General features: G+C 47.8%; 1 non-coding gene across 1 annotated transcript; it reads left to right on the top strand.

Annotated features, from left to right (window-relative positions):
- The first annotated feature begins 10609 nt into the window (after positions 1 to 10609).
- On the top strand, positions 10610 to 10682 carry Trnaa-agc (transfer RNA alanine (anticodon AGC)). The gene has a single exon. It is a non-coding gene; the product is annotated as a tRNA-Ala (tRNA).
- The last annotated feature ends 2492 nt before the right edge of the window (positions 10683 to 13174 follow it).

Below are 13174 nucleotides of genomic sequence, written 5' to 3'. Positions count from 1 at the left end.
GCCTTGAAGACAGGATAAGGGACCGACACTGCAAGAACACAAGAAGGAGGGGCCAGCGTGGCATGCTGCTTACACACAGTGGCAGGGTGAGGGCATCTGAGCTGAGGACTGAGTCATATGGAAGCTGGGCACACAGATGACATCTGGGAGAGAGAACAGCATCTCAGACTGCAGCAAACTATAGAGGGCCATTACTCATTACCTGTCTTCCCATTGACACAGGTCTATGCCCCTCCCCTGAATCCAGCTGGCTCCATAACTGCCTTGACCAACAGAACATGGCAGGTGGATGCTGGGCCAATTTCAGGCCAGCTCCCACTTCCCATCTCTTGGGACCCTCACTCTGGGATCCCTGAGCTGCCAGATGAAAATCTGACTTCCCTGCTGGAGAGACCACCCAGAAAGACCCTGAGAGAGTGTCTGGAGAGAGCAAGCGGCTCAGCGGGAACCAACCTTCCAGAACCTTCCAGAGCCTGCCAGACATCCCTGCTGAGCAACAGGCAGGTGAGTGAAGCCATCTCAGACCTTTCAGATCAGCCACCAACGGAACACCAGCATGTGACCCTCAGCAATGCCACGTGGAATAGAAGAATGACCCAGTTGAGCCCTGCCCAGATGCCTGACCCACAGAATCATTGTGATAAATACTGAAATGGCGGATGAGTTGCTTAATATCGTGGGGTCATGTTATGCAGCAACTGATAACCTGGACACGGTCTAAAAGAATGGCTGGTGAAAAAGGCCTGAGCCCTGGAGTATCCCAGGGACCAAAGTCAGGTCAGCGCGGTTGGGGCTTTAAAAAGATGGAGAAGAGGAGATGGTGGAAGGGCTGAGCGGGACAGAGGCAGTGCTGCCTGGTGGGCCCCACATTGGGTGGCCCTGGAGGACTCGGTAGATGAGCACTGTGGTCACAGTTTTGAAAGTCCCAGCTGCTGTGGGGCAAGGGTGGACAGAAAGCAGCCCGTTCAAGAGGCTGATGCAACTGGGCATTTCTCCTGGCTGGGAATTTGGCCCAGTGTGTACAGACTCACCTTGCAGCAAGGTCATCGGCTCCCTGCCCTCTGCGCCAGCTTGGGCAACTCGCCCTCTGCCTTGTTTCTGTCACTCAGCCTTCAGTCTGCCTCCGATTCTCCCCATGGTGGCTCTGTCCTGTTCCCCAGGATCCCATGATAGTGGGGACAGGAAGGAAGGGACTCCATCCTTCTGCATACTCACCTCACTGGGAACAAGAGCAGGGGAAGTTCCACTGGTGAAACCTTGGGGTGGGGAGGGATTTATTTGGGAGCAATAAGCATGTCACATATCTTGGAGCAGCTCCTGGCCCCCAGCGTCTTCTCTAGGGCCAGCTGCCATAGACAGAATGAGTCCTGATCTACCTTTTTTCCCATCATGAAGTTGACTTGCCCCCCATGGAGGAGGCCCAGGATCACAAGTGCTGCTGTGGCGGGGGGGGGGGGGGAGTCCTCCTTATTCGGGGGCTCAGTATTGGGCATATCTTTTTTTTTTTTTTTTTTGGTGGTGGTGCTGGGATTGAACCAAGGGCCTCATACATGCACGGCAAGCAGTCTACCACTGAGCCACATCCCCAGCCTGGGGTTCAGTATTAGGAAGCCCCTCCACACCTATAGAATTCTTCATTCTTCAGCCATATCATCAGCATCATCAACGAGAAAGGTGATATTTTGGCCTCTGTGGCCTGATTCCTGTCTCTCAGTTAGGTTCAGACTTGGGTAGGGAAAGGGTCCCTACTTATTGGGGTCCTGAGTCCCTAACACCTTAGGTCTTGCATCAATAATCTGTCTGGGGTTGAGGTCCTGCTCAGCTCACAATTGTTCCAAGAATTACCTGCCTTCTTTTGGTGATTGCCTAGTTACCAGCTGGATTTTCACACTTCCTGTCCCTAGACTTTCCACTGTCGTGTGACACCCACCTCTCCCAGTGCCTGCCCCTTACCTCTGGCTGGATTTCCCAACACAGCTGCCTGTTTCACCATGACTAACTCTGAAACTGGGCATCGGACTTCATGAACACCAGCTGGGCCTTCCCCTGGGTCCTCCGCACGTGCACTCCAGCAGGTAGGTCGTAGATCATGGCTGGGTCCCTCCTGCTGGCCAAGTCCACAGCCTCCCATGCTGTGAGCCCCATCCTTGCAGCTCAGGAAAGAGGGGACAACACTGTGCTTTGGGTTCTACCAGGTCTGCTGTGTGTCCTTTGGCTATTTTCTCAATCTTTCTGTGCCTCAGTTGCTCAGGTAAACAATGGAGATAGTGACCATAGCATTACCTCATATTTCTGTGAAAACTGAAGTAAGACCTTCAGCACTCAGCACCATGCTGGTGTGTAATAGGAACTTGATAGATAGCAGCTGATATTGGGCAAGCCCTCGCCTGCACTTCCAGAGTTGATTTAGAGGGTGAGAGAAGAGAGATGGCAGGAGATGGAGGAGATCTAGAGTCCCTCAGGAGCACAAAGTCACCCTGGGACTAGAGAATAGCTCACAGAGAGCAGGGACATGACTTTTCATTTTTTGCAACTCTGACATGTAGCTTGGTGCCCAACACATTGCAAGTGGCCCATAAATGGTTGTTAACTAATCCAATGAGCATATAGCAAAGTATTTGGGAATGACTAGAAGAGGAACCTCCTTCCCACCCTTCTCTTTTCCCTTTCTCAGCCAGTGAGGGCAGACCCAGGATATTGATTCTGACCTTCACATCACTGTGGCCCTGCCTTTCCAAATTCCATTCCCCCAGGACGACAGCCGGTGCTGGGAACCCCTACGGGTGCTGCAGGCAATGCCATTTTCCTGGAGGGCTGGGCAGGCACTGTAATGAAGAACCGGAAAGACATGCCAGGGCTTCTCCTTTGGGGAGCAGGTGCCATTTCCAAGGAGCAGTGTGGCAGTGAGAGATAAGGGCAGAAATTTGAATTGCTATTGTTTTGTACTCTACAAACAGGAGGGGCTTTCTGTAGAGTCCTTTGTAAGACCCAGTGGCAATGATTACCATGAACTCAGAGTGGGAGAATAATTCAGCTCTTCCTCTCTTGCTGGCTGCTGTGGTACTTGAACCTTCCTCCCTCCAGCAGCACCCACCACTTGGTATCAGCAGAAGCGAAAACGCATGAGCAGGGAACACCGAAGCCAGCGCCTCCGGCTTTCAGCTCTCAGCTCTTCTGCTGGCCTGGACTCTGCATGAGTCATTCCCCTGCCTGTGTCTCCACTTCTTCCTCTTGGAGCCCAGAATTCACAATGTACCTGACACCCCCTTTGTCGCAGTGATACTGTGCACAGCCTCAGGTGAGTGCAGGCAGGGAGCCTTGCCTTGGTCTGCAGCAAGGATGCAGTGATGCCATCTGTAGCGCATGCCCTGTGTCCTCATCTGGATTATTATCACCCGCGTGCTGTCACCGCCTGCTGTCCCCTTCTGCCTCTACCTCTGTACTAGGGGAGGTCCCAATAGATTGCCCTGCACACTTATGAAGATAAGATCTTGTAACTGAGAACCTTGCTCACTAACATGGGACCAGCTTCACAATCCTCAGCCATTGGCTAATGCCCACCACAAGCTCTGGATCTGAGCTCCTTTACCTGTTGCTCCTTTACTCCTCAGCCATCCCCCTGCCCCTCACTCCCACCTCCTGAAGTTACACCTGTCCTCATCACTCGGCAGGAGGAGAGCTCCTGGCCATGGTCCGTTGGTGGGGAATCTTTTCCTTCCAATACTGCCCGTGGGGGAAGGGGCTGCAGTCACCCACTGCAGGTCACATTTGGGAATTGGGTGCTTTGTCAGGCTGGCCAGGCACAGAATCTGGGGTTCTGCTTTCCCTGGGGTTATCCATAGAATCCCAGGAAGCTGTGGCCACAATCAGAGGGTCTGTTCTTCTCCCACTGGTCAAGGCAGAAACAGATCCCCTGGTGGAAACTCTGCAGCTGATTGAGACCCAGCTCCGAGGTAGAACCTTCTCTTCCTGAGGCCTCACAGGTGACCTGACGGGCCTCCCTTGGGCTGCACCAGCTAGGGTGACCCTAAGAACCCTCACCCACCATTGCAAAACTGCTTCTCCTACAGGTAACTAAGCTCCTTCAATGTATGTTTTTAATGTATCTTGCTTCCTTATAAACTTCAAAACAATACAAAAAGGTAGAAGGAAGGAAAAAAGTACAAGAATCTCACCTCCCGGACACAATATCCTATTGGACTCTGGCCTTTCCCGTCCCTTTGCTGAGTGGGTTTTATGTGCCAGTAAGATCGTGCAGCTTCTATGGTCTGCATGTGTCCCCAGAAATCGTGTGTGTGTGTGTGTGTGTGTGTGTGTGTGTGTGCAATTCCCAATGCAACTGTGTCAAGGGGTGGGACCTTTGACAGCGGATTAGGCCAGGGCTCTGTCCTCATGGACAGGTTCATGCCCTTGACAAAAGGGCTTGAGACTGCAAGTTCAACCTCTCCTGCTCTTGCAGGGCTCTCCTGCTCTTTTACCTTCTGCTCTGGGGCGAGGCCAATAAGGCCCTACCCAGGCCACCTTCTCTATCCTGGACCTCCCAGCCTCCAAACCTCTGAGCCAAATAAGTTTCTCTTAATTATAAAATACCCTGTCTGTGGTATGCCATTATAGCAGCATAAAACAGACTGGCTTATACCATACAAAATTTTATGTCTTAAATTTTAAAAATCATTTTTTTTTGCCAAGCCCTAAAAAACAAATGCCAAATGTCTCCTTTGATATAAAGAGAGCAACTAAGAACAGAACAGGAAGGAAGAGCATGAGGAAAAGACTAACAGTAAACAAAGACGAATGGGGGGAGAGAAAGGGAGAGAGAAGGGAAAGCATATGGAAATGGTAGGAGACCTTCAATGATACACAAAATTATAAGAGGTTATGAGGGGCAAGGGGGAGGGGGGGAAAAGGGAGAGAATTGAACAACAGCAGAGGAGGTAGAGAGGGAAGATGGGAGGGGAGGGGAGGGGAGGGGGGATAGTAGGGGATAGGAAAGGTAGCAGAATACAACAGTCACTAATATGCCATTATGTAAAAATGTGAGTATGTAACAGATGTGATTCTGCAATCTGTATTTGGGGTAGAAATGGGAGTTCAAAACCCAATTGAGTCAAATGTATGAAAGATGATATATCATGAGCTCTGTAATGTTTTGAACAATCAATAAAAATAAATAAATAAATAAAAAATCATTTTTTTCTAACTATAGAAGTTATATACATTCACTGTGAAGTTCTAAACACTATAATCAAAGTATGTCACTTGCATGTACAAATATGCCATAATGAAACCCATTATTCCCTATAATTAAAATACACTAATAAATATATATTATATAGACATGTTTGTATATGTATGTGTGTGTGTGTGTATATATATAATTTAAAAATGCAAAGAAAATAGAACTCTGCTTTTTAGACTTAATTACTGTTAATATTCTGGTTTATTCCCTTAAAATCTATTCCATAATCATCATATCCTTGTTTTTAAGTGATTAAAATAGGAACATTCTCAAGCTCTAAATGAATAATAATATAAATATGGGCTTAACAGTGTAGGAAAAGATAGGTGTGAGCCCCTCAACTAACATATGAACAGTGACTCTCCCTTGATGGTGGGATTATGAAGTGGTTTTTATTTTTGCAAAAGTTTCCAAATCTTCCTTAATAAGTATTCACTGAGGACTGGAGATAGTTGGTAGAGTGCTTGCCTCACTTGCACAAAGCCCTGGGTTCAATCCCCAGCACCACACACACACACACACACACACACACACACACACACACACACACACAAAAGTATTCATTTGATAGTAATAAGAAAACCCCACAAAATCATTTAAGAGACAGATGTCCAAATTCACAAATGTGGTTCAGCACAGGGTTTTCTCTTACTTTTCCTTGTCCCTAAAGCCTGACTTTTCTCTGCATCTCACCCTTTTCTGGAAGCCGGCCTCTGGTGGAGTCTGGCAGGTCTGTGGCTTGCAGCGGGGGAGGTTAGAAAGGGTGGGGAAGGCCCTGTGTCTCAGGGCCTCATGTCCCTCCAGCACCCACAGGGCCGGGAACCCAGAGCTGCCTTCACAGCCACCAGGACAGAGCCAGGACACAGGGAAGACAGGCAGAGGGAGGACAAGGGGTGGGAAAGAGGGTCTGACCCCTGAGAGGAGCAGCCAGGCAGGGGACAGGGCGCCTGCCTCGCAAGGGCAGTGCCCAGTACCACTAAAAACAAATGAAACAAAATCAAATAAAATTACTTGAAATAAAAATACCTCCTATATTATGGGTTCTCTGTTTATAACTAGACGCTGTTTTTAGAGAAGTGTTAGGCTGACAGCAAGACAGAGCGGCAAACAGTTTCCACACCCCCAGTCCCACAGCCGCCCCCACTCTCAACCGCCCTGTGGACATGGGTGACCATCCATGAGTCTACGCTGCACGTCACTATCACCCCAAGTCCAGAGCTGACACGAGGGTCCACTCTTGGTGGCATACCTGCTCTAAATTTGGATGGAAGTATAATGTAGGACGACATATCTCCACCATTATCAGACCAGAGTATATTCACTGTCCTCAAAATCCTGTCGTTCCACCTGTTCATTAGATGCAGAAAGTCATTACTTAGATTGCAAGACTATGTCAGTGACCATGTCTTGGTCTACGGAGCACTGCCTGAAGGGCATGGGGGAAAAAAAAAGCCCTTTTTTTCTAATTATTATCACCCAGAGTTACAGACATTTCAAATAGAACCATTTTTATCTAGAATACATCAGGATTGGTTTTATTTAGAATGGTTCTAATAATAACAACACCAGAGAGGTCCATCTGTTATAATCGGTGAACCTATGCTGGTACATCATCACCACCTAAAGCCCGGCATTGACATTGAGCACAAGAGCAGACAGGAAACAAGACGTCCCCGTCTGGCACTGGGAGGAAGAACTGGGGAAAGCTCTGGTTTGGTTTGTTGGGTTTTGTCCCTAGGCTGCCAAATTCACCCCAAAGCATGCAATCTGTATAGATTTCTGAGTCTGAGTCTAAACACACACACACACACACACACACACACACACACTCTTTCTGCCTGCGTCTGAGAGCTGCTCAGGAACTGTTCTAACAGGAAGTGAGGCTCCAGGGGTTGCAATGGTGCATGCTGTTGTGACCTTCAACAGCACCTTAGGGACACGTTCCACCTTCCTCAGGTGGCTCAGGACTTGAGTTTTTGATCCAGGGTGAGGACCAGGAGGTTTTTGTCCTTATTTCTGATGGCAGGAGGCGGAGCCTAGGTGAGTCATTTACTTTCCAGGCGATTGCCTTGACTTTGTTCTTAGTAGAAACCTCCAAATTCAGGCCTTCCATTGATGGGCAGTGCTGGTTTCTGCTGATTGGCATGTTTTTATCTTATTCTTTTTCTACACAACATGGGTACCATTATCTGAACTTACCACTATCCAGAAAATATGCTACATTTTTGCAAAAATAAAAAAATATTCACCCAAAGTTCACTATCCCAATCTGAAGGCTACTATTAGGAACGTGCATGTCTGGACCCATAAAGATCAAGTGACCCCTGAGCCCGGGTTGCAGGATGCAGATGCTACCAACTTGCTACCCTGTCCTAGGGGTTGAGGCCTTCCTAGTTTCCATGGGAGAGTCCCCTGGGATCCCAGGAGCACTGACAGACTGGATCAGGCTTGATGGGTTTGTGAATACTGTAGCATATTGTTTCATCACTGACTTAGATCATTGATCATGTTCACTGCGTGGTGTCAGCAGAAAGTTTAATTCATAACCGCTACGGCTCAGTAATATTGTCTAATACCTACAAAATGACCCACTCATGATTTCACTAGCTGTTGTGTAACTAATGCTTTGAATGTCTTTATTTTCTTCAGTACGTTTTCACAGGGGTGTGTGCATAACAGGATTTTAGTGTGTTTTCAAATTTTCAGAATAAAACCAAGTGAGGCTTTGAGTGGCCAGGAAAGCACTATTATTTTTCCCACTTAAAAGAATAAGTCTCCTAACCTCTCAAAGATTGCTCTTCAGTGCAATTTCAGGGGAAAATTGACTGAACTAGAAAGGGGTGGCTGCACTCCAGGGACCATCTGGAGCCACGGTAAGCTTCCTGGCCGGGTGACATTTTCCCACCCCTTCTGGATTCATCCTTCCTCCAGCCACTTCCTAGCTGCTGTAGGTGGACACTCACTCAATTTTTATCTCTGTGATTTCCTGAGACTCTGGGGCCATATTACTGTCCACTTGAGTCTCTAATGATTAATCACTGCAGCCAATTTTACTCTGGTAAAGGAGTCCATGGGCTGAGCAGTAGCAATAAATATTGCTGGCCTGCAGACTTCACAGGGAAAACTGAACCAAGGCCAAGATGGGTTTCCTTCATGTAGAGAGAGAAAGACAGTCCTTACGCTCCCCCACGACCACCTTCTGCTCCCCCCCTCTCTCAAATGTGCTTTGCATACTACAAACAGCAGCATAAGGAGTTAAATAGCATTAAAGAAATCAATCAGTCCCCAATGTCACCAGTCCTCTGAGGCCTGGCTGCTGGTAGAGGTTGCTAGTTATCACAGGCGTCACGTGGCCATGATAAAGGCAGTGACCTCATCATTTCCTCATCAAAATAGAATTTTCTAACATCACCACTGGCAAAAAATAGCCTCCATCCAAAGGAAATCACACTCTCCCAACACATCTGATTTACTTTTTTGAATAAAAGAATTCAGTTTTAGACCCAAACAGGCGATGGATATTTTTTAATCCCCTTCCTTCCCCCAAATCATATCTCCTATCTCATTTCTAAAAACTTAGGGGTGCCATAAAGTGCATTAGCGTATATATTAAATGTTTGCATGTTAAATGTTAGCCCAGGGAGTGGCACACTACAGCCTGTGGGCCCAAACCAGTTCCCTGACTGTCTTTGTACAGCCTGCAAGTTTAAAATAGATTTTTACATATATTAAATGGCTGGAGGAAAAAAAAATCAAAAGACAATTTTGTGACATGTGCAAATTATATAAAATTCAAATCTCAGTGTCTATAAATAAAGCTTCATTGGAACCCAGCCAGGCACATGCCTTTACATATTGTCTATGGCAGCTTTTACAGTATGTGGTCAAAATGGAGCATTTGCAACAGAGACCATGTGGCCCAGAAAGCCTAAAATATATCTAGCTTGTTTTTTCCAGGTAAAGTTTGCTAACTCCTGTGAGCCCGTTAAAATAAACAACAACAACAAAAATCAAAATGTTATTTGCATATTATAAGGATACATGAAAACCAAGTACAGCTCAACCCAGAGCAGAAACCATCTTAAGGCAAGAATCAGAGGAATAATCCCCCTGTTTTAATTTTATTGGCCTAAAAGAAGTTCAGAAACATGTGGCAAAAGTTAGTGAGTCAAAAGCCTTTGATAAATGACAAGTCACACAGGCAGACAATCCTGTCCGATGTATTCAGAAGTGCCTGAAAGGGTTGCTTCTTTGTGTTTTGTTAACTATGAACGACTTTTCCTTGAAGTAGAAATGGGAAGGGGTCAGAGAGGATAAAAGGTAGACTTGTCAATTAAATATATCTCTGCTTCTTCCGGCTTAGGCACTGGCTGGCTGACATTTTTTATCTTTCTGATAAAGTAATCTTTCAAGATTTCTGCCCTCTCCCACCGCCATCTGGCCCTCAGAGAGTGTGGGGAAAGGCTGATCTGAGCTCAGGCTCAGGGAAGGAGGTCTCACAGCCAGTGGTGGAACTCCACCATCTTGGCTCTGACTTCACTGTTGTGGCAACTGCTCTGGGTCCTGAGAGTGACCTCCTTCATCGCCTGACCTGGCTGTCACCCTCTGCCACAGGGTCCCAGTGGTGGCCTCATAGCCAGTGTCCTATAGTTGGCCCTCAGCTCAACTAACCTGCTCCTCTGGAGCATTTTGCGGCCACCTAGGAGCCCGGGGACAGGACGTGATCTCTCTCTTCTCCCTGTCTTCACCTTCAGCCCTTCTTAAGCTCCTTCTGGCTGCCATAATACTGGATGCCCCTCTTCTCAGGGACTTGACATTTCTCCAGTCTGTACCTGGGAAAGCAGGGACCAAAACCACTTCTCTGGGACTCCCCCAACCACCAGCACGTTTCCAACAGGCCCTCTTTGGGGGGAGGAGCAGGACACAGGTTTCTATTTGACCTCTCCTTTCTCTCCTCCTATGAGTTAGTACCTCTCTTAGGAAATGACCCCCAGTTCTCTTTACCTCGAGCTGCACCTCCTAATACCAACTCTAACGCCCCATGAATAAAAGGAGCGTGAAAACTTCAGAAAATAAACATTTTCTCTCTCCATACAGCCTGGATTTTAAAACTGCTAGTATGGAATCCACAAAGCCAGCTTGGAAAATCAAAGTGCATCAATGGGCTTTTTTTCCCCCCGACACCGCTCCCCCCACCTCCCTCCCGGCAGTTTTTGGCTTCACCTTCATGGTGGAAGCCTGGGGGGGGGGGGCGTGATTTATGGAGTATGAGAAACCTCTAAGTTTGATATTTCAAAATATTATTCCTGTTACCCTGGCTACGTGAAAATCATAAACATTTTCATTCTTAAAATTAAAAAAGCAAGGGGCTGGGGTTGTGGCTCAGCGGCAGAGCGCCCACCTAGCACGTGTGAGGCCCTGGGTTCGATTCCCAGCACCACATATAAATACATAGACTAAATAAAGGTATTGTGTCCAACTACAACTGAAAAATAAATATTTTAAAAAAACAAAACAAAACTTGTATACCCCAGCCAAACTCTGGGTTCTGCTGATGTATTAGACGTAGAGCTGCCTTCACAAAACAAAAGTGGCTTAAACCCCACAAAAGTGTCTGCTCAGTTCCCAGGCCTAGAGGGCCAAGGCTCTGCAGGGTGGGCTTCTCCTGAGGCCTCTCTTTGGTTGGCAGATGGCCATTGCTCCCTGTGTCTTCATACCATCTTCCTTCTGTGCATGTGCACCCCTGACCGTGTGTCCAAGTTTCCTTTTAAGGATGGTCAGACTGGGGTACCCCCCCCACACACCACCCCAACCGGCCTCGTTTTAGTTTAATCACCTCTTCAGAGACCCAGTCTCCAACCGACGTTCACATTCTGAGACGCTGAGGGCTGGGACGGCAGCACATGGACTGGGCGGGGTGGAGGGGACACAGTTCAGCCTGACACACAGATGGAGTGTGTGTTTGATGACCACCTTTAGGTTTGCATGTTGGCACCTGTGTTCCAATCCCCTCTCCTAAAGACACCCATCGTGGTACCCTCTGGCCGTAAGGACTTCACTGTCACTTGATGACTACGGTGAAGACCCTCCAAGGTCACATTCTGAGAAGTCAGGACACCAGCCTATCTCTTCTTGGGTGAGAGTAGGGGAGAAGGACACACTCATCCTGTATCAGAGGACCGGAGGGTCACAGACTGCATGAATTCTGGGTTGGTTTGAGCTGTCCTAAGGCAGGGAGGCTGCTTTTCTGGGAACTCCTAGGTGAAAATCCCTGGTTCGAGACAGCCTGGGCCGCGCTGGCGCCCTGCCTTAGCCCACAGCCCTAGGCCCACACACAGTCCCCCGGAGATGGGCGTCAGCTGCCAGGCCCCAAACAGCCTGTTTTCCACATTTCATCCGGTTTTCCTCAAGAAGCGCCTCACTGAATCCCTTTGATGTTTCGCTAAAAATAAAGCCTCCGCAGCTCTTTGCCTTGGTTAGGATCAGACCCATCTGATCTCTTCCACCCCTCAAGCCCCCGGCTTTGAATATCTACTTCTCATCTTCCATGTTTATTTCTTCATATTACTTTTCTAGCCTTTATTTCCAGGTGGCCCACACCTCTGACAGTCACCTACTTTCTCCCTATGCAGGACCTGGACGAGAACAGATCCTTGTCTAATACTCAAGGCAAAGCTGTTTGTGTTCTGGGAGAACATCTTTATTTCTTCAGAGTCCAAACAAAAGCTAAAAACCAACCCTCCCTTCCAGGTACCCAGCCCTGTGTGTATGTGGCAGGCCTGGGGAACATTCGGAGGTCTGGCAGCCAGGAGGATCCTGCCCCCGTCCTCGGGGCACCACCAGAAGGTGATGGAGGTGATCAGGAGAGAAAAAATTCCCGTACTGCAGCTGGAAGCAGAGTGGACCCCAACTTTTCTTACAATAGATCCTCAGAGGAGGGAGCCAGCGACCATATCTACCTGCAGACAGACTGCCAGTCCCCATCAGGCCTAATTCCCAAGGAGACTCCAATGTTGCATTTTGAAACCGTGGCCATCACGTAAGGAGTAAAAAGAGTTCCCGTCCCAGGCGTTCCTTTGAAATCGTTTGACCCAGGCCTTATTGAAACTCTTTTTTCACAGTAGCTCCCAAGGTACAGAACTTGGTACAATACAGCAATAATAGAGTTGACCTCATTTTCCAAAGGCAGCATTATGGATGCTTCTCTAAAATAATGGGGGAGTTATTTGGAAGTTGGGGTTTCATGTCTTCTGAAATTAACGTCAGCTTTCCCTCTGATTAAGTGGTTTCTCCTACTCTAAGCATGTTTCTCATAATGTAAGTATGCTTTCAGTACAACCCTCCCCTGCCAGCCATTTTCACAACACTTCATAGACCAAGGAGGACCCAAGATCTGCCTGACACTTGGCTGCATTCACTTGTTTTGCTTTTTAACTACATGGGCTAGAAAAGAGGTGGACAAGCCAAATAATCTTCCCGGCATCCATCCCCCTAAAACTTGCTCACAGTTTTACATCCACCAACCTCAGAGCAGCAAGACTGTATTTGGGGGCAGGCCAAGTGGACAGATGAGTTCTGAAGGGCACCACTAACCTCTCCACCTCCCAGGTGTCCTCAAAGAACTTCTGAAGAGCAAGGCCTGGCAAGTGAGAGGAACTGTGTGCGCGCGATGGCAAACGAGAACCCGAGAACCAGTCTCATCTCTACCGATGACATGTGTTTACTACTCTGAGCCGGAAGCAGCCTCAGCAACAGCTGAACTTGCTCTCCAAGCCAGAGCTTTGGCTTGATTACTATAATTACGGCGCGAGATAAAAACTGCGTACGCTACTGTATGATCCCATGTGTATACAGTCGTTGTACAGACAGAAAACAGATTACTGGTTGCCAAAGGAGTAAAGGGGGAGTCTGACTTTACAGGGGTACATGAGAGAT

The sequence above is a fragment of the Ictidomys tridecemlineatus genome, chromosome 14 (genome assembly GCF_052094955.1).
Source record: "Ictidomys tridecemlineatus isolate mIctTri1 chromosome 14, mIctTri1.hap1, whole genome shotgun sequence".
NCBI lineage: Eukaryota > Metazoa > Chordata > Mammalia > Rodentia > Sciuridae > Ictidomys > Ictidomys tridecemlineatus.
This window is presented reverse-complemented; position numbering and strand designations above follow the sequence as displayed.